The sequence below is a fragment of the Protopterus annectens genome, chromosome 3.part0, assembly GCF_019279795.1.
Source record: "Protopterus annectens isolate FY-2018-M chromosome 3.part0, PAN1.0, whole genome shotgun sequence".
Lineage (NCBI taxonomy): Eukaryota > Metazoa > Chordata > Ceratodontiformes > Protopteridae > Protopterus > Protopterus annectens.
The window spans coordinates 1,574,426,544-1,574,447,714 of record NC_056731.1 but is presented as its reverse complement, the minus strand read 5'-3'; positions in this window follow the sequence as shown (position 1 = coordinate 1,574,447,714).

Sequence of the window (21,171 nt, the reverse complement as noted above, 5' to 3'; positions counted from 1 at the left end):
ATGCAAAAGGGAGGAGAACACAGAGATGGGGGGGGTGTATAACCACTAATATCACCTTGCTCATGTTGGATCCAGTCGGATATCAGACCATATCTTGGGCACCATCACCACTGAGCCCTGATAATGGGGAGATTGGAAAACAAACAAGGGTGATCATAGATGCAAAAGGGAAGAGAACACCTGGATGGGGGAGGGGGATGCAACCAGCAGTATCACCTTGCTCATGTTAAATCCAGTGGGATATTAGGCTCTACCATCGGCACCCTCACCATGAACCCTGGTTCTGATGTTGGGGCCAGTGCCACGCAGGGATGCAATCTACAATGAGTCTTTCCAGCTGATGCAGTTATCGCGGTACAAGTCCACCAGCTCCCCAACCACCTCTGCTATCTGCGCCATTTTTATAAAAGGGTCTTCAACCCTGGCAGAGTCCCCAGCAGGAACCACAGTGGTGCTAAATATAAAAACCCCAGCTGGGGCAGGGCTTGTGGCCCTAAAAGCCTCCCCTGCTAGAGGCTTTACGTGTGAGGTGTTTCTGGCAACCTGGTTATGTGATTGTTGCTGGGAACTGTTGGTTGTTGGTCTATGGTGGGGCAATAGGTTCAGAGGCTAGTACTAGGCTATCGGCCCTAGGGCCTATACAAGCATAGCCAAACAATTATCCGGATATTTCTTCCCACAATATTTACTTCCCTGGATCTCTGTCTAGCAGGGTGACTGACGTGATCCCTGGGGTGAATTTCCTATCTCCCATCCAATCATCAAGGTTCCTTTTGAAGAGGGCCAAGGAGGCGCTCTGCTTGACATGTATGGGCAGTCTATTCCAGAGTATGGGGAATCTCTGGGTCAGAAACATATCCCTCCAGCATGTTTTTCATTGTGATGACAAGGTTTAGATCCCTGGAGCGTGTGGCTCTGAGGGATTTGGATTTCTTTAAGTGGAGCATGTCCACCAGCTCAGGGTTTGACATGGCCTTGTATGTTAAGCAGAGATCGCCTCTGAGTAGACGATATGCCACAGAGTATAGCTGGAGTTTTTTTTAGATGGTCAGCATAGAGCATCTGCTTTAGGCCTGTGATTCTTTTAGTGAGGTATTTCTGCAGCCTTTCCAGCTGTTGCAAATGTCTTGTGAGGTACATACAAAATGGGGCATTGTACTCTATAATGGGTTTAATGAGGGATGAGTACAGTGGGACAATGACCTCCTTTTTTCTGGATGAAAAGTCCTTAGTGATGAGCTGTGCCATATAGAAGGATTTCATGACTGTTGTGGCGATGTGGTTATCGAAGGTGAGACCACTGCCCACCTGTGTCCCTAAGTCTCTCATCATGCTTTCGGTGTTTAGTGTACTGCCACTTATGTGGTAATTCATGGGTACATGTTTTTTCCCAAAGGGGATAACTATATATATTTGGTGTTATGGACTTTTTGATAGCAAAGGGAAAATAAATGGAGAGAAACAAACAAAAAAGTAATAAACAGAAAGGTTAATGACAAAGAAGGTGGGGGAGAGAAATGCAAATATGCAACAAAATTTATCACTTCATAACAGTGAAAACATATTATCTCAACTTCAGCTGCATTAATCTCAAGAAAAAAGACATCAGTGACAATGTTGTATCTTTCGGCTTTTCCTGGTTAGGGGTCGCCACAGCGGAACTCCGGTCCGCTAATGATTGGCAATAGATTTTTACGTGCCGAGTTGCCAGCTCTGACGCACAACCTTCAACGATGGTACGCCCATTCACGCATGTCTCCACACAGAAGACACTTTAGCTGAGAATTGAACAGGACAACGTCTTACTGTGAGGTGACAACGCTACCGCAGCACCACCACCGCAGTCACATCAGTGACAATAATAGGCGTGTATTATAAATTGAAACATACGTAACTTGAATTGTGCAACCTTCATGAGCTGAGCATGGTGTATGTGCAACTGTATTAAATGGAGACTCAGTGAGTGCCCAGTGAATGTGTGTGCTGAAAATATGGTCTCATACAGTGATGTGCCTGCACATGTATATATTTTATTTTTTTATTTTTATTTTTTTATTTTACATTTGTTGACCGGGCTAGTCCAACTGGATACATGTCCATTTTCAGTGGAGGCCCGGGGAGAAAAGCTCCACATTTCAGAATAGAATCACAATAACATAAGTACATTACTATATATCTATACATATGTGCTCCCCTATGAAGTACAGATATTTTATCCAGTCTATCACATGTAGCTGCAGGGCCCCACATAAGTTTCAGTCACAGGGCGGCAGTTCTTTTCCTCAACCTACCCTAGTTTTTGGAGTAAGCAGGGTAAGTTGAGATGATATAATATATGTGTCTTATGTAAATGGAAGGAAAGATCCAGAACCTTCCTATCACAAACTGTAAAAGACAAATGTGTTACCTTTTGAGCCACTTTGGTAGCAGTTTACTACTCCATATGTGCAGAACCTATTAATTACTATATAGTAAATGCGTTTGCTTGATGTAAGATTTCATACATTCATGTGTGTATGTGTGTGTATGAGTGTGTGTGTGTGTATATATATATATATATATATATATATATATATATGTATATATATATATATATATATATGTATATATATATATATATATATATATATGTATATATATATATATATATATATATATATATATATAAATATGCATTTCTATTTATTTATCTATATTTGTTTACTGGGGTAGTGCAGTGATCCCAGTGGACCATTTGCAGGCAGAAACTCTGTGATTAGGATCACAAAATAAATGAACAAAACATATTTCCAGATGCAAGAATATGCTACAACATTTAGTTCAAGAAGCAGTTTACAATGTCAAACCATGGATGGAAAAGTGGAATCATGCTTATCAGAACTTTTTGTATAAGATGTAGCCATAATGACTGAGATGGCTTATGCTACATGGATAGCATCATATCATTATATATAGAGGTATGAAGAGATTAGAAGAGGCAAGTGAGAATAGTTGCAGGAAAGGATACCAGGGGAGAAGACAGAGAAATGGTGAGACAGGCATGCAGTGGGAAGAGCAGTGGGAAGGAGAGGAAGTGTGAGAGATGCAAAAAGAACAGGGAGGGAGGATGAATGAGAGTTAGTAAGTGAGGAGAATGACAACAAGAGATAAGGAAGGATGAAACAGGGATAAAGGGGAGGGTTCATTTAATGTGACCTGAGTGAGTGCCGTTGCACTTTGGATGAAGAGGCATTCCATGAGATGTTGTCTGAAGCCCTGGTACTTTTGGAGGTCTCTGATTAAGACAGGAATGGAGTCCCATAGTTTAGGGCCTAGGATGGCGAATGCATCGTCAGTGCAATGAAGCTTAGTTTTTGGAGTAAGTAGGGTAGGTTGAGATTGAAAGCTAGCCTACTGTCATATGCAACTGCATTAAAATCAGTCAGATTGGGCCCCACAGAGATGTCATGCACAGAAGAGCGGTTTCTGTGCCCCTCCTAGTGGCATAATGTACCCTGTTTCATACATATGAAAGGAGAACAACTGATGTGGGAATAGAACACATAGCCTTCCTATTATGAACCATAAGAAGCAACTGCAGTACCTGTGAAATACTACTGTCAAATTTCCATCAACTGACCAGCACATATACTAACAACCACTGAAATGGCCAACTGTCAAAAGTAGCAGATATGTAATATAGTATAAGCAATAGGTGTTAGGCAACAGGTGTAAGCATATTCCACACAGTAAGGCTGCTAATGATGTTTAAAACCATGGATGTTTGTCCAGTAATTAGGCTGTGACTAACAATCGAACAAGCTCATAAGGTACAATAGACAACCAGCGTACTCAACCTTGGATCTGGAAAGGTGAAAAGGTCTTATTTGGAAATTCTAGAGAAAAGAATTGTGAACTCATCTAAATCAGGACTATTGAACACTACCCAAGGCATGGTTAAAGGAAGAGGTGGAGTTGCTGCGTCATCCTTGGGGATAGTCAGAGGCAGTTTTATTAGCAAAGAATTGAGCAGCAGGCTATCTAGGAATCAAGTCTGAGCTATAAATCATCTTGCTTTTCTTGCTTATACTCACATCTTTGACATGATAACTGGCTCCAAAATGTGTTAGAATATTTGGAGAGAAAATCAAGAAAATAACGTCATGCCTAAAAAATAATACAGAAAAACTAGTGCATTGCATACTTATATACCTTTCAGTCTGACATAGGTATGGGCCTCCCTGAAACTGACTATGTATAGGTTTGAAACTGTGGAACTGCATACATATTTGCTGACATCATCAAATCCAAACATAGTGAATGTTCAAATCCATGAAGAAAACAAGTCTAAGACAAACATCTTTCCTGAGACTAGCAAAAGTACTTAGGAAAGGAGTGGGTGAGGAAATCATACCAGTTGTGGACAAAAGGCAAGTGGCAACAGGAAGGCCCAAAAATGAAGAAAAGAATATAAAGATCATAACCAGAAGAAAAGGAAAGAAAACTTAAAATCTTACAATTACAGTGACAATTATACAGAGCTGCTGGAACAACCTCGTATGGATAAGGAAAAGTAAATTTAAACCAAAATGTGAAATGGTAATATTGGCAGCTCGGGTCTATATCACGTTGTCGAACTTTTAAATGTTTGAACGTCATATAGTCAACACCATATGATCGAACTTTTAAAAGTTCGAACGTTTCAGTGGAGATCTCTGTACAGTGCAGAATGGGAAGATTTCCCTTTTCTGCTCTGCAGTGCATTCTTTGAGCTGGTATATTTAAAGAGTGGGGGGTGTGGGGGGTGCAGGGGGGCTTTCCCTCCTGCTTAAACCGTTCAAGTAGATTTTTTTCTTTGGTTTATTTTTTTAATTACATTTTCGAACTTTTAAAAGTTCGATCATATGGTGTCGACCATATGACATTCAAACTTTAAAAAGTTCGATTATGTAATATAGACGCAGCAGCTCAACATAGTGGACTATGTAAATACTGGTTTTCAAACAATATAGAAAAAGTAGGAAATACAGACAAATGGAGGTTCTGTAGTACAGAACAGTTGCACATCTTGTTGCCGGTTGTGATATACTCATTCCTGAAGGTCTTTACATTGAAAGAGACAAAAACATGGCAAGACTATTCAACTGGGGATTATTCAAGAGAAAAAATGAATCAATGTTACAATAAATCCAGTAAACTTAAACAATGTAAACGATATCACAAAAACAGTCCACTGGAGCAACGAGTGTCTGTGGTAAAATGTATTCAAAAACTCAAGTTAAAAACTTTCACAAATGCTTCCTCAGGCTTGATAATACATGAGAATGATGGCTTTTATAACAAATGAAAATAATCACATGATCAAGAAGACATTAATTAATCAGGAATTGATTTAAAGAAACATACAGACTAAATCTGATTTTGTAACTCGCTTAAACAGGTTTAATACTAATGCTTCCATTTAAGACCAGGAGGTTAATGTGCTTGAAACCATAAAATCCATTTTAATTCCTCCTTCTCGGTGAGATTAACTAGATCACCCCCTCTGATGGATGTGTTTATGATCTGTAAATTAAGAAACTTAAAGTAGTATGTTTCATCTGTCAGACTAATATATTTATACAGCACATTGGTGGTTATTTTTCTTGAAACATCTGACCAATACACCTTTCTATCCCTTGAAAAGTGGTTGTCCGATAATCAACTCATCTTAAACCCCCAAAAAACTAAACTCCTGCTTTTTCTCCCTCACGGTCACTTTCAGCACAAATCAACCTTTGTTATTACTTCCTCTAATAATGCAATCATTCATCCTGAACCCCACACTAAGCTCCTAGGTACCATCATTGATGATGAACTAAAATTTGACTTGCATATCCTTCAAAACATTAAAAAACATCAAAAACTCAGACTTCTGTATCAAAATAAAAGATTTCTAACATCTAATACTAGTGTTCTGTTCTTACAGCACTGTGTAAGGCGTAGTACGGCTAAACGAACAGCTTAACACTTTAAAAAAATCCAATAAGCGAAAGAATCAGGGTTTCTTGTAGCTTTACTGAGATTTCTTAACTTTAATACTTTTTTGTAAAACTGCGACACAATACAAATAACAACATATCAGAATATATACAATATGCAGCACTTCTAAATACAAATAATTACAACATACAAATTACTTACAGGAGATGTGAATGCCAGGGCCTGGGAAAAGAAGATCATGACAGCACTTCATGAGGGCTAGAAAGAAAGCTGCTTCCTGACTGAGTTACATTACTTCCTGAGGCTTGCTATAATGTTGTAAAACAAGTTAATCTAACTGTTATAAATAAAAGCCACTAGATGACAGCAACAGATCAAAAATGCTCAAACTGTACAACTATGATATAAACTGCAGGAATTGCTATGAAGGGCAGAATACTCCCTGCCTTGCATATTACACGATGCCACTTAACTCATTAATATTACTGCACACAATAACACATTTTAACCATTTTCAGAAACAAGAACTACAATGTCCGAGACTGGCCTCAAATAAATTTAGCAGTTCCTTGTTTGACAACTCTTACTTCCACCTTTCTCACTTTACCATCTCTGCTTGGCAAAGTGTCAATGATAAGTCCCACAGGCCATTCATTCCTGCATTTTTGACTGTCCTTCATTAACACAACATCACCTACTTTGACATTTGGATAGTCTCTAGTCCACTTTCTGTGACATTGTAAGGTGGGCAAGTATTCCCTTTTCCATCTTTTCCAGAAGGTGTCAGCGAGACTCTGAACTTGCTTCCATTGTTTTACATGAAGGACTGCTGTTTTGAAGTTACCAGAAGGAGCCAACAAAGAGTTTGCCTTTTGAGTCAAAAGCATGGCTGGTGTAAGAACCTCAGGATTATCTGGATCATTTCACACTGGTACTAAAGGTCTTGCATTCATAATAGCCATAACTTCCACCATAAAGGTACTTAAACTCTCATGGGTCAGATGAGTAGGCTTATCTTGCAGCAACATTTTATCCAAGATACATCTAGCTAGACTTATTAGTCTTTCCCAAGCACCTCCCATATGAGATGAGGGTGGAGGATTGAAGACGCATGTGCATCCTTTGTCTTGCAGATAATCTTGTACTGCTGTATCACCTGTACAAATATTCAGTTCCCTACAAGCTCCCACAAAGTTTGTCCCTCTATCAGAGCAAAGTAACTTTGCTGGGCCAGGGATTGAAAAGAATCTTCTCAAGGCATTAATAAAACTGGAAGCTGACATAGATTCAATCAGTTCTATATGTACAGCTCGTGTAGACAGATATGTAAAAAGTATTGCTCAGCATTTGTTGTCAGCACTACCTCCTCTAGCTTGGCGGGTTACTACTGTCCACAGGCCAAAAACATCAATACCCACGCTAGTGAATGGTGGTTCAAGAGTCAGTCTATCTTCTGGTAAATTTGCCATCTTTTGACTTTCTAATCCCCTTCTCAGTTTACGAAAGATAACACATTTGTGAATAACTGCAGATGTCAGGCGTTTACCACCAAGGATCCAGAAACCTGCAGCTCTGACTGCACCTTCTGTTATGTGACGCCCTTGATGAGCCACTTGGTTATGGTAATATCTCACAATCAGTGTAGCAACGTGATGATTGTGGGGGATGATAATTGGTTGCTTCTCTTGTTCAGTCAGTGTTGCAAAGGACAAGCATCCGCCAACTCTCAGCAGTCCATCTTGATCTATAACAGCACTAAACTTCTTGAGACAACTTTGTTTTGGCAATGCCTTTTGCTCTTTTACGCAGTCATATTCCTTTTTGAAGTGTTTGTGCTGAACAGCTTTACCAAGAGATGATCACATTCTTTGCTTATGAAAGTTCTTCTAAGCTAACTTGCTCATGAAAACTTTTCCAGCCTCTAAGTAGTGAGCTATCTGATTTTCTCTGAAAACTTTTGGCAATATGAATAAGTCTGGCTATAGTTTCAACTAGTGTCTTTCAGTTTGAAAATCTTTCAAAACAATGTGAATGAATAGTGGAATCAAAGGCTCTAGTGCTGAAGCTTGCAACTGCTGGCTTAATTTCAAGATCAGCTTCAGGCTCTGTGAGAGGATAACCAGTAGCCGTGTCATTGAATTGTCTTTAACTGGCTGGTAAAGAAACGAAGAGCCTGAGAACCATATAGTGTTCTGAAGGCAGGCTGTCTGTGTAGGCCTTGTAGCATAATCAGCAGGGTTTTGCTCTGTGGGTACGTAGAACCACTAATCAGGATGAGTTACTTGTCTGATTCTATTTTCTCAGTTGGAGAGATACAGAAAAAATCTTCTAGAGGTATTGCAGATGCAACCCAGGACGGTTTTACTATCTGTAAAGAATTTTCCAACATCCAGTTCCAGGTGTATGATTAGCTCATACAGTTCTACCGCTAATACAGCTGCACATAGCTCCAAACGTGGGATTGTATGCGCTGGTCTAGGGCTTAACTTAGACTTTCCCATAATGAACCCAACATGACATACACTTACTGCATCAGTTGTTTTCAAGTAGGCTACCGCACCTATAGCTGTGATGGATGCATCTGAAAAAATATACAGCTCCTTTTTACAGGATACTGTCAGTGAAACAGGCCCATAACATCTGGGTATCTTTAAGCCTTTCAAAGCCTGCAAAGACTCCTTCCACTGAATCCACTCATGCAGTCTGTCTTGTGGGAGTAATGCATCCCATTCCCATTTCCTAGATGACAGTTCACGGACTAAGGCCTTACCTTTTATAGTCGCTGGTGCAACAAACCCAAGGGGATCATAAAGGCTGTTCATAGTTTCTATGATTCCTATTCTGGTGAAGGGCTTTTCCTCTGAAGAGACCTGAAAAACAAAGCTGTCTGTTTCTAGATCCCAGCCTAGTCCTAAACTATTCTGAAAAGGAAGGGAGTCTGTACCCAGGCAAAGATCTTTAAGGTCTTTAGCTCTATCTTCTGCAGGAAAGGCTTCCATGACCTGTTTGCTGTTAGAAGCAACCTTATGAAGCCACAGATTAGATTCTGCCAGCATCTGCTTTGTTTTAAATGTCAATTGCTATCTCAGGAGTGCTAGCAGATGCGAGTCCATCATCTACATAGAAATGTCTCAACACAAAGTGTTTGGCATCTTGTCCATAATGTTCAGCTCCATTTAGGGCAGCTTTACGCATACAGTATATAGCCACAGCAGGAGAGGGACTGTTGCCGAAGACATGTACTCTCATTCTGTACTCCACTACTTCTTCGTCTATGTCATGATCTTTGTACCAGAGAAAACATAAATAATCTTGGTGGTCGTCTCTCACCAGAAAACAGTAAAACATCTGCTGCACATCAGCTGTGAAGGCTATGGGCTCATTTCTAAAGTGCATGAGGACCCCTAGTAGAGTATTGTTTAGATTAGGACCACTTAACAGTACCTTATTTAAAGAAATACCTTCACATTCTGCACTGGAATCAAACACAACTCTTATTTGATCAGGTTTGTGTGGGTGGTAAACACCAAACATTGGCAGATACCAGTGTTCTTTACCTTGGTCCAGTAGTCCTGCAATTTCAGCATGATCATTATCCAGTAACCTTTTGATGAATTCTGTGAAATCTCTCTTTACCTTTGGCTTTTTTGTAAGGTTCTACCAAGAGAGTTCAGGCACTTCATGGCTTGTTCTCTATTACAAGGTAAATGATACCTGGGTGTGCAAAATGGCAGAGGGGCCACCCAACTGTTATTATCATCCTGGTAAGTCTCTCTGTCCATGATCTGGAGAAAGGCTTGATCTTCTATGGACAGGGCTTGTTTATCATTGTACTTTGATTTCTGGAACACTGAAACCCCTAGATTGACAGTTTCTATGGTAAAGCTGGTATCTTCTTTGCTGTCTGAAGAAGAGTCCCAAAACCGTGTTAAATTATCAAAGCTTTCTTTAACAGTAAAATTGTTCTAGCATGGACTGAAAAAGGATGTGCAGCCATTTGTTAACACAGACGTCTTGAAGGAACTGATGCTGTTTGGCTGGTGAGTTGATCCCAGGCAAACTTCTCCTACAATGACCCACCCCAAGTGAAGTCTCTGAGCATAAGGGGCATTGACTGGTCCATTAATTTGCTCATGCACTTTGTGTACTTCTAAAATGTCTCTTCCAAGAAGCAAAAGGATTGAAGCACCAGAATTAACAGCTGGATTGAGATGAGCAATTGGGCGGAGGTGAGGGTGATGATAAGCCACCATTGGAAAAGGAATTTCTGACTTGTCATCAGGTATCATGTCACACTCTATCAGTGTAGGTAATAGGAATCATTTTTCCTTATCAAAAGATTCAATAACAAAGTCTATGGCTCTTCTGCTTGCAGTTTCCATAATGCCTGCACATGTCTTTAGAGTATAGGGAGCTGCAGTTGTTTTAATGTTAAAGATATCGAAAAAGTCTGACCTTGCAAGTGATTTGTTGCTCTGCTCATCAAGAACTGCATATATCTTCACTGCTTTGTCTCTTTTCCCGCTGGGATACACAGTGACTAAACAGATTTTAGAACATGACCGTGGATTTTTATCTTGGCCACAGATTTCAGTGCACTTAGACATCACTGAAGAAGGGGAATCTTCTTTTTGCTCTCTGTCCTGATCTTTTCTGGCTTCTGGTTGTGGAGGTGGAGCAGGGTGTAAGGCCGCTATGTGTTTCTCACTGCCGCATTCTGTGCACTTGACTGATATTTTACAGTCTTTAGCTATATGCTTAGTAGATTCACAGCACTTAAAACAGATGCCATTTTGTTTAAGAAAGGACATTCTCTCCTCAATAAGCTTACCTCTAAACCCTTTGCACCTTTCCAGAGGATGAGGCTTCCGGTGAATTGGGCATTGCCTATCAGGAATTTCTGTAGGGCTCACCTTGCTGCTGTCTTGACAGTTTGTGGCCCTTGAAGGTACAACTGTTTTGTGTGTGAACACAGAAGTATTACCATGAAGTCTGGAAGGCTTTTCTGGTCTGGATGGCGGATTACTACTGCTAATGAAGGCAAAGCTGGGGTTGCTCCTAATCTTTGCTTGCTGATGAACGAACCTAGAAAACACAAAGAAAGGGGGGAAAGCTACTCCATTTTTCTCTTTGTATTTAGCTCCAGCAGATACCCACTTTTGTTGCAAGGTATATGGTAGTTTCTCCACTACTGGATTAGTACCATGAGCAGTGTCTAAATATGAAAGGCCTGTCAAATAGCCCTCCTCTTTAACACACTCTATTTCTAGAAGAAGATCGCCCAGTTGTTGTAATTTTGTATTGTCTTTATTGCTCAACTTGGGGAAGGCTTCAAGCTTTTTCAGTAGAGCACCTTCAATTGTTTCAGGTGAACCATACCTTTCTTCTAGCCTCTGCCATGCCATGTTAAGTCCTGCCAAAGGGTTAAATAAGTGTACTCTACGCATGCTTTTTGTGTGCTCTGCTGACTCTTTGCCAAACCATTTTATCATTAAGTCCAGCATTTCTGCAGCCGCCAAATTTAAGTCTCTAGATGCGCTCAGAAAGGAGGACTTCCATGCCCAATAGTTTTCTGGACAGTCATCAAACTTGATGAAACCTGAGTTAACCATTTCTTTGCAGATAAGATACTTTGTGACATCTTAACTACCCCTTCCAGAACCCTTATCCTAACCCTAAATACTCCCACCCTGTCTGCCTAACCCTAAAGTTCCCCATCCTACCCTAAACCTAAAATCTACTTCCTCTCCCTTACCCTAAAGTCCAAATCACTCCCTAAACCGAAAATCCCCATCCCACTCCTAAACCTAAAGTCTTCACTCCACTCCCCCTTCCCCTCCCAAAACCTAAAAGCACCCTCTCCCCTTCCCCACTTACCTGGTCCATGGCTAGCATTTGTTTGTGCCCACCACCTAGGACATGATTAGGTGATGTGGCAATTATGCTACTGAACTTACTTTTGGGTTGGAGTGTGAGCAGCTGGTTGAACAGGGTTATAGCTGTTTGAATCCCTGGCTGTGAGTTGCTGGAATCCAAGTTGCTGGGGCTAGAGCTGTAGAACAACCTTCATAAGGTCATAGGCATTACAAAACTTTTGATCTATGAGGATGTTAAGAAGTCTAGCCTTATATTCTCATAGTAGGTTTTTTTTAGCCTTGTGTTTTGTTTACGAGTAACCTGGGGGCAAGCAGAACATCTACTTTTTGTCCCTGTCTATGAGGAACATAGTACCTAAACCATGGGTGAGTTCTACAGAAGACGTATTCTCTGTGATACATACCTCTCCCGCCACCATGTCCTTCTTATGTTGCAAATGAGATTGAGATCCCATGAGCAGGTCTTCATGCTACCACTGGACTTGTGAATGTGTAAATAGGTCAGAAAGTATAGGGTCTGCTAAGGCTCTATATACAAGGCACAGGTCACCTGTTAGCAACTTGCATATACATGTATAACTATAATGACTATTAAATCATTTAAACATATTTTCATATGTGTGTGTGTGTGTGTGTGTGTGTGTGTGTGTGTGTGTGTGTGTGTGTGTGTTGTGTATGGTGCTCACATATGTGCATGTGTACGTGTACATGTATGTGCATGCATATATGTATGTATATGTGTGTCTGCCCATGTATGTATGTGGATGAATGTGTGCACATTACATGTGTTTGTGTGTGTGTGTGTGTGTGTGTGTGTGTGTGTGTGTGTGTGTGTGTCTGTGTGCATACCCATGTGTGTATGTGGGTGTGTGCAGTAAGTGTCTTTCTGAAAGACTGGTGGGGGGGAACCACCTAATTATCATACTACAGAAGGCAAAGAATTGGAAAAGACCATTAACAGCTTAAGCAGTCAAACAGTACAATGTGAACAGGATAAAGCAAAAAGTGAACAACAAATGAGTCATCTGGAAAAGGATTGACTTAAAGGAATAGCGATACTCTTCTGCTGCACAGGTATATGTAAAGACTACAGCTAAAATACAGTATACACTGTAAGGCCTTAAAAGGATACTGACCCACAGAAGTGAGGGGTAATAGGCTGTGGAAATAAAGAATGAAAAAAGGCTAAAGGCATCAGACTTCTACATTATGATGGTAGACAGAAAGCAAAAGTTCAATTCATGAAACATTTTTATCATTCTGTTAGAGGTTAACTGGAGACTGGGAATTTAAAATATAAAACCAGAGTAGAAAAAAGTGAAGAGGTGGCAGTTGGAAAGTAGATGATTCTGTAGGACCCAGGAAAGTGTATTTGTTACTGAGAAGTTTGAAGGATCTTGCAATGACCTCTCAAAGATACTCTGAGATGGATGGAAAATATATAGGAGATTGGAAAAGAGACTGGAAGGATGGCGACATAGGGCCACCTACAGCAAGTGGCTGGTCTCATAAAGCAGTGGTCTCCCATGTTCATATCTGTATGTTCCTAACAGTGGTCTACTGTGAGCATATATATATATATATATATATATATATATATATATATATATATATATATATATATATATATATGTTTATGTTTATAACAGTGGTCTTCTGTCTACATATATGTTTAAGTTCTAACAGTGGCCTCCCGAGAGTATATGTGTATGTTCCTACCAGTGAAATTCTTATTTATTTATTTGTTTATTTGACATTTGTTAACTGGGTTGGTCCAACTGAGCCAAGGCCCATTTTCAATGGAGACCCGAGGAGAAAAGCTCCAGTACATTGACAAATATTCTAATTATAATTGCACATTATTACTCTGAAATAACATTGTAGAATTAACACAATTACATAACAAATTTAAGTACAGTAGAAAAACATTTACATGGTAATGAAATTTTTTTTGTTATTGTATTGTACTTCAATTGAAAATGTGGGGTAGGAGAGTGGAGAAGTAAGATAGTGAGGTGGGTTAAGTTAAGGAGAGGGAAGACAGTTGAGTGAGACACGATATGTACATATTTACATGGGTTCTTGTTTTCAGAAGAGAGGAGAAAAAAAAAAAAAAGAGAAAGGTAGCAGTAATTGAAGTAATGGAAGTCAGAGAGTGATTGTTAAGGAATTGTTGGTAAGAAAAAGATGAGGAAGAGACTAGGTATGAGCCTGACAGTGGCAAGACCTAGATGCAAGTAGAAGTTGTTTTAGCCTTTTTTTGAAGAGCCGGGGGTGGGAAATAGTTTTTATGCCTAAGGGGAGATTATTCCAGGCCTTGGCTACAGTGTGTTTATACAAGATTTTTCCTACATTTTTGTTAGCTTTGTGGATGTCAAGGAGTTGTTGATTGGATGTGTGGAGAGCGGCTGGGAGTGTAGTATGTGACAAGGGAGGAGAGGGAGGGGCAGGATGTGGGTTTGTAAAGGATGGAGTGTATGATGCGAAATTGAGTCAATTGGAGTTAATGCTGAAATTCTAACCATTGGAGTGTGTCGAGAGCAAGGCAGTGGTATGAATTGTGTGGTAAGTTAACAGCAAATCGAGTTATATTGTGATAGGTTTGTTCTAACTTAGATAAAAGTGTAGTTTGGATATTAGTAAAGATTGGACCTGCATAGAGAAGGGAGAGGAGGAGGACTGCTTGGGCCAAGGAAAGTTTAGAGTCAGAGGTTAGGAATTTTTTGTTTCAATATAATAGTCCTATATTTTAGTGCTTTTTTTTAATAGTTTGTTGAATATGTAGGTTAAATTTCAGTTCATCATCAATAGTGGTACCTAAAAGTTTGTTATGGGGATCTGGATTAATAGTGGTGTATCAAAAGATATGATAGTGAAGGAGGATTTATGGTGAGGTAGAGGTTGAGGGACAAATAGTAAAAGTTTTGTTTTTTTGGGGGTTTAGAATGAGTTGGTTGTCTAAGAGCCATTTTTCAATGGAAAGAAAATACTTTTTTGTGTGTGTGTGGAGGTCAGAGATAGAATTTGAGATGGTAAGAAGTGTGGAATCATCAGCGTATTGAATAATGGAGGATTGTTTGCATGCAGTATGTAGGTCATTGGTGAAGATGTTGAAAAGTAGAGGTCCAAGAAAGGAGCCTTGGGGACCCCGGTTTTGATGGGTAGGAAGGGGGAACAGGAAGTAAGCCATCTGACTGACTGCTGCCTATTGGAGAGGTAGCTTGTGAACCAGTCAAGAGAGGGGCCAGAGAGACTGAGGTATGATAGTTTTGAGATAAGGACAGAATGAGAAACAGTATCAAAAGCTTTGGAAAGGTCAAGAAAAAGGGAGGATACTAGTCAGTTGTTGTCTCGAGCCTCAGCTACTGTGTGGGTAAAAGATAGTAGAGCAGTGGAAGTACTATGGTGTGGCCTGAAACCATGTTGTGTGGAAGTTAGCAGGTTTTCATGGAGAAGAAAATGCATGAGCTGAGTGTGGATGTATTTTTCAAGTATTTTTGATAAAGGGAAAAGTACAGCTATGGGCCTAAAGTTAGATGGGTCAGTAGAATTTCCAACTTTTTGCAGAGGGATGGTGTAAAAGGATTTCCAAATGTCATGGACTGTGGCTACTTGAATGGATCTGTTGATTAGTAGGGTGATAGGGTAGGCAATGGATTCAGAGGGACATTTGAGGAAGGTGGGGAGAAGGTTGTCAGCAGAGGGGGAGCAAGGCTTGAGTTTGAGTAGCAGAGATTTAATATAGGCAATGGAAACTGGTTTGAGTGAGAAAAGGTTGGTGCTGTGTAGTTTTGAAAAGGTGGGAGGGTGGACAGGGTTGCAGTTGGTGCCTGCTGATTTTTGAATAGTATCAATGAAGTAGTTTTTAAGAAGGGTGGCAGTTTCTAGTGGGGGTGTTATTTGGGAAAGGGGAGGGAGTGGAGGAGTTTCCAGGATGTAAAATTTTGTTTACAGTAGACCAAAACCTTTGCGGATTGGATTTTCTGTTGAACTGGGGTGAGTTGTAGAAAGTCTTCTTGTCTCTGTTGATTAGTTTGGAGCAGTGAGGGTGTTTTTGTTTTAACCCATGTTTTCCAGGCACTATCTCTTTTTTGCATAAGGGATAGGGTCTCTTTAGATAACCAGAGGACATAGTTAGTTTTGATTCTGATTCTCCTAGTTGAGGCAATGGAGTCAAGAATATTTAGAAATATTTGATTAAACTTTAGCAAAGCGTCATTGAAAGGGAGCTGCCTGAGGACTGACCAGTTGATAAGTGATAGTAAAGAGCTGAACGTTTCAAGGTTAAAATTTGTTAGTCTACGACAGTCTCTGTAAGTATGTGGTTTTGGTGCTTGGAATGTGTGTCTTTGGATATGGGTGAGAAGATGGTCACTCAAGCTATCTGGTAAGGTAAGGGAGTTGTGGTAGAGAGAGGGGGTGTTAGTGCAGATCCAGTCGAGGATTGGGTGAGTATGTGAGGTTTTATGCATGCATGTAGGTGATGTAACTAATTGGTGGAAACCATGTAGGTTGATGCTGAGTTGTGGGGAGTCGGTTGTGAGTTTGGACCAGTCTATATTGACATCACCAAGGATTATGGTTTCATAAGTTATATTGAGGGAGAACCAAGACAGAATATAATGAGGGGTGGAGATATTATTACCTGGTGGGATGTATAAGGAGGCTATGGAAAATTTCTTATGTGAGTTTAGATGGCACTTTAAGATAAGTAGTTCATCAGGGTGGAAGTTTGGAACAGGGATGGTAAGAGGTGAGAGGTTAAGTTGATCAGAATAGAGAATGGCAACTCCTCCACCTTTCCTTGTGTTTCTATCGCAGCAGAAGATGTTATATCCAGGTGGTAATATTGGTATATTGGGGATGGTAGGTTTTAGCCAGGTTTCAGATAGAGTAAGAATGTATGGGGAGTTGTGGGCAATCCAGGCATGAATTTCAGTGGTTTTGTTGATAATGCTTTGGGCATTTAGAGAGTAGTTAGAGAGGCTTTTTGGGTGGGAAGTAGTAGGACTGGGAGGGAGAGTAAGGTGGGGATTGAAGTGGAGAGGGGGAGAGTGGAGGATGAGGGTGTGTGTGGGTTGCATGAGAAGATGATGAAGTTGGGCCAGGGTTTGGGTGGATGTCACCAGACAGAAGTAAGATACATACTAGTATATGAATGTGAGAGTGGTGATGGTAGGGGATGATGGCCTTCAATTTTGGTTTTGTGTGATTGGATGTATACTGTAGTAACTTGTGTTTAAAAAGGCAAGTATAGGGGAAGCTATAAAGAGAAGGGGAAATGTAGAAGGAGTGGTTAATATGTTTATGGGTTAGGTTGATAAGGGTTGTGGGAGATGTAGTTGGGTAAGACAGTTGTATATGATATATGGTAGAGACAGTGAAAAGGATAAGTAGAGGGAGAGTTAGAAATATGTAAATAGTGATGTGAAACATTGTAAGGTAAGAGAGTATTGGATAGGGTGGGTTAGGGGAGTGGCTAAGTGAAGAGGAAGTGCAGATGATAGGAATGTGGAGAAGGAAGGGGTGTGGTGGAAGAAAGTATAAATCTAAGCAGGTGGGGGTGGTTGGGAATAGTGGTAGGGAGGGGAGCAGAGTGAGCCCGAGCAGAGCGAGGGCAAAATGGAATTGGCTAGCCCAGGTGGTCGAGGTGAGTGGATGGTCTAGAAACAATCAGTATGGATTATAACAGAAGGGTATTCTATTCCCAAGCTTGAGGGTTGGTGCAAGTGGGGTAGGGAGAGTGGAACCAGAGAGTTTAGGTACCTAGGCCCGATTTTCAGTAGACAAGGCAGACACTTTTTGTTGCTGAAAGTGAGGTATTACACTATAAAATACTGGAGTCAGGGTAGATGTGGAGTGGGTCAGTGAGGTGAGTAGATTAACCTTGTTTTATACTACCATCTAGTGGACAGTGGGAGGAAATACTAACACTATGTTAGAGGGACAGGGAGGCGAATGCTCTCGGGGAGTCCTTAGGAGTGTGCTAGCTTTAGTAGGGTCCAGGGCACAGAAATAAGTACAACAGTTTCTTTGTATTGGCCAAGTATAAGCACCAGTTAAATAGTAGCAGGGCTAGGTCCACAATTGATTACTAAAATATTCTTTACACATGTGTTGCTCAAAGGAGAGCTTCCATCTCTTTTTTATGCTGCTTGGGAGCCTGTAATTAAGTCTTCTGGATTTCTGCATGGTGCCTTCCAAAGACTATCAAAACCCAGTTTGATTGGAGAGGGGTAGACTGGCATATGTTCTGGTTATGGTGCAGCAGCAAGCACACACACAGAGGGAAGAAGAGCATCTGATGTAGAGGAGTGCAGCTAAGTAGTAAGCATATCTGTATGTTCTAAGACTTTAAAGAGATACCGACCCAAAGTAGTTTCAGGGTAATAACAGGATGGAAAAATAAAGAATGAAAAAAGGCTAAAGGCATCATACTTCTACACTGTGGGGAAAAAAAGGAAGCAAAAATTCCTGATACAGATTTGCCATTCTGTTAGAGGTCAAGTGGAGAGTGTAAATATAAAATAGAAATACAGAGTGGAAAAGATTGAAGATATGGCAATTGGAAGGTAAATTATTTTGTAGGACTCAAGTAAGTGCATTTGTTACTGAGAAGGTTGAAGGATTTTGCAGTAATCTCCCAAAGATAGTCTAGCAATGGACAGATTCAAAGGAGTCTGAGATGGGTGGAAAATGTATAGCAGATTGGGAAAGAGACTGGAGGGGTGGCTACATAGGGCCACCTACAGCGAGTGACTGGTCTCAAAAAATAGTGATCTGTTGTGAGCATTTCTGTATGTTCCTAACAATTGTCTCCTGAGTGTATATATGTATATGTATGTTCCTAGCAGTTGAATTCTATTCCTAACAGTGGTCTCCTGTGAGCATATTTCTTTGTTCCTAAAAGTGGCTTCCTGAGAGCATATCTGCATGTTTCTAACAGAAGTCTCATGTAAGCATATATCTATGTTCTCAGTGGAGGTCTCCTGTTGTGATATCTGTATATTCCTAACAATGGTCTACTGGGAGCATATCTATGTGCTCCTAACAATGGTTTTCTTTAAGCATGTCTGCATGTTCCTAACAGTAGTCTTCTGTGAGCATATCTCTATGTTCCTAACAGTGGTCTCTTGTGAGCATATCTCTGTGTTTTTAACAGTGGTCTCCTGTGAAGATATCTGATTGTTCCTATCAGTGGTTTCTCCCTTTTTAATTTCTCCAAATATTTTGGACTTCTAATACCATGATGGGAATGAACCCCATTCCTAAGTCAAAGTATAATTACAGTTCATGAAATGAATATTGTTTCAATCTTCGATGTTAGCCAGAAGTGCTCTTCACAGCATCCGCAATGTGCCTAGTAATGACTTCTTCTGCAATTTCTACTGAGTTACATGTATTGGTAACATATCTAAATACGAATGTGTAATCTTTTTTATAGGATCTGTTGCTCCTACTACTATACTGTCTGGGTATTTTTTTCTTCCATATTGCTCTTGTTTCTGCCTGCACATCCTGATATTGTATGACTTTGTGTCTCTCTGTATGCAAGACACTGTAGTCACTGGGTGTAGTGATTTCAATGATCAATGTTACTTTTGTCTTCTTTTCATGAACCACTATATCTGGTTTCCTCGCATCTGTCTTTTGAACTGTTGGTAACAAGTGATCCCATGTGATGTAAACTTCATCATTTTCTATAATCCCTTGTGGCTCATGTTTCCAGTTTTTTTCAGCTACTTCACTATTATAATGTTTGCACATTCCCCAGTGCAACAGTCTTGCTACATTATTATGCCTTTCAGTAAACAGTCCTTCTGCCATTAGTATATCACAACCAGTAACAAGGTGTGCGACTGTTTTGAGTTCTGTTTTACAAAACCTATATTTGTTTATTTCTCCCATATTTTCAATGGACTTTGTAAACCAAAGTGTACATAGCCCACTATCTTGGGCCACCAATATTAACCTTTCATCTTTTGGTTTGAGTTTGCCTCACCTTAACCATTCTTGCGTTCGATCCTGATCAACATGAGGTTCTTCCAGGAGTTTTCTATACTTGCAACTATAATTTATATGTAGTTGTTAGTGTTACATCAGTTTTACTTTATATGCATTAAAAATTATTTTCTCAGAAAAGTAATGCGGTCACTTTAAAAGTTTAACATTGTTTGGTCATGTGACTTTTATCCTTGATCATGTGATTTTGTATTTGGTATTTAAGTGTATCTGACATGGTTGTTCTGTTTGTCTGAAGAAGGTGAATTATTAAACTTGACGAAAGCGCTAAAATACAAAAAACAGTTTGTTTCCGTTTTTTTGCCTCTTTTTTGTTTTATTAAGTGGTTTGCCAGTTTTCTTTGGAGTTTCAAATCTACCATCTGCCAACAAATAAGAAGTAAAAAGTACTTCATCCCCAATAGCTTTACTAATGCTCTATCAAGTTGTAACTGGCACCCCTTAAGAACACAACTTGGATGATGCTGTATCATACTTTACCTCAACTTTCCTCTCAATATTAGACCACCATGCACCCCCCAGAACCATTCAACTAAATCTAACTATGCCCCCTGGTTATCAAAGAGACTAGATCACTACTATATAACAGGGGCAAAGCTTGGACAAAATGGAAAAAGACAGGTACCAGTACTGACAAACAAAAATATCTCGAGCTCAAGAATAAAGCTAAGAAACTAATCAAGACTGATAAAACAAACTATTACCACAGCACTCAAAACAGATATCAGAACAATCCTAAAAAATTTTGGACAGCCATAAGCAATCAACTCCATCCAGGTAAAGCTACCACACTTGCTCCTGTTAACTCAGACAACTCAACAAACATAGCAACCCAGTTCAACAAATTCTTCACAGACTCCATTCTAACCCTAGCTAAATCATATACACCCTCAACTACCATCAAACCACCCAACCTCAATACAACTGACCTGGGCTTCTCACTGCAACCTGTTTCAGTCTCCACTATTAAAAAGATGCTTACAAAACTTAAACCTACAGCCCTCTCTACATATAGGTTCATAGATTAGTACTAGACTAACTGCCCTTGTGGGCCATTTTAAGCCTAGCCAATTACCCCCTGTGAGAATCAAACCCTGCACCTTGTGTCTGTAAGGTAAACACCTTAACCATTATGCCAGCTTCCCACCCCTACAGGTATTCTCCCAGCTAAATTCCTAAAGACTGCTGCTAATGCTATTGCATATCCCATAACAATTCTCATTAATCTCTCTATAACTGAAAGCTTAGTTCCTCACCTCTGGATAATGCCTATATCACCCCACTTCACAAAGGAGGTAACTCCAAAGAACTA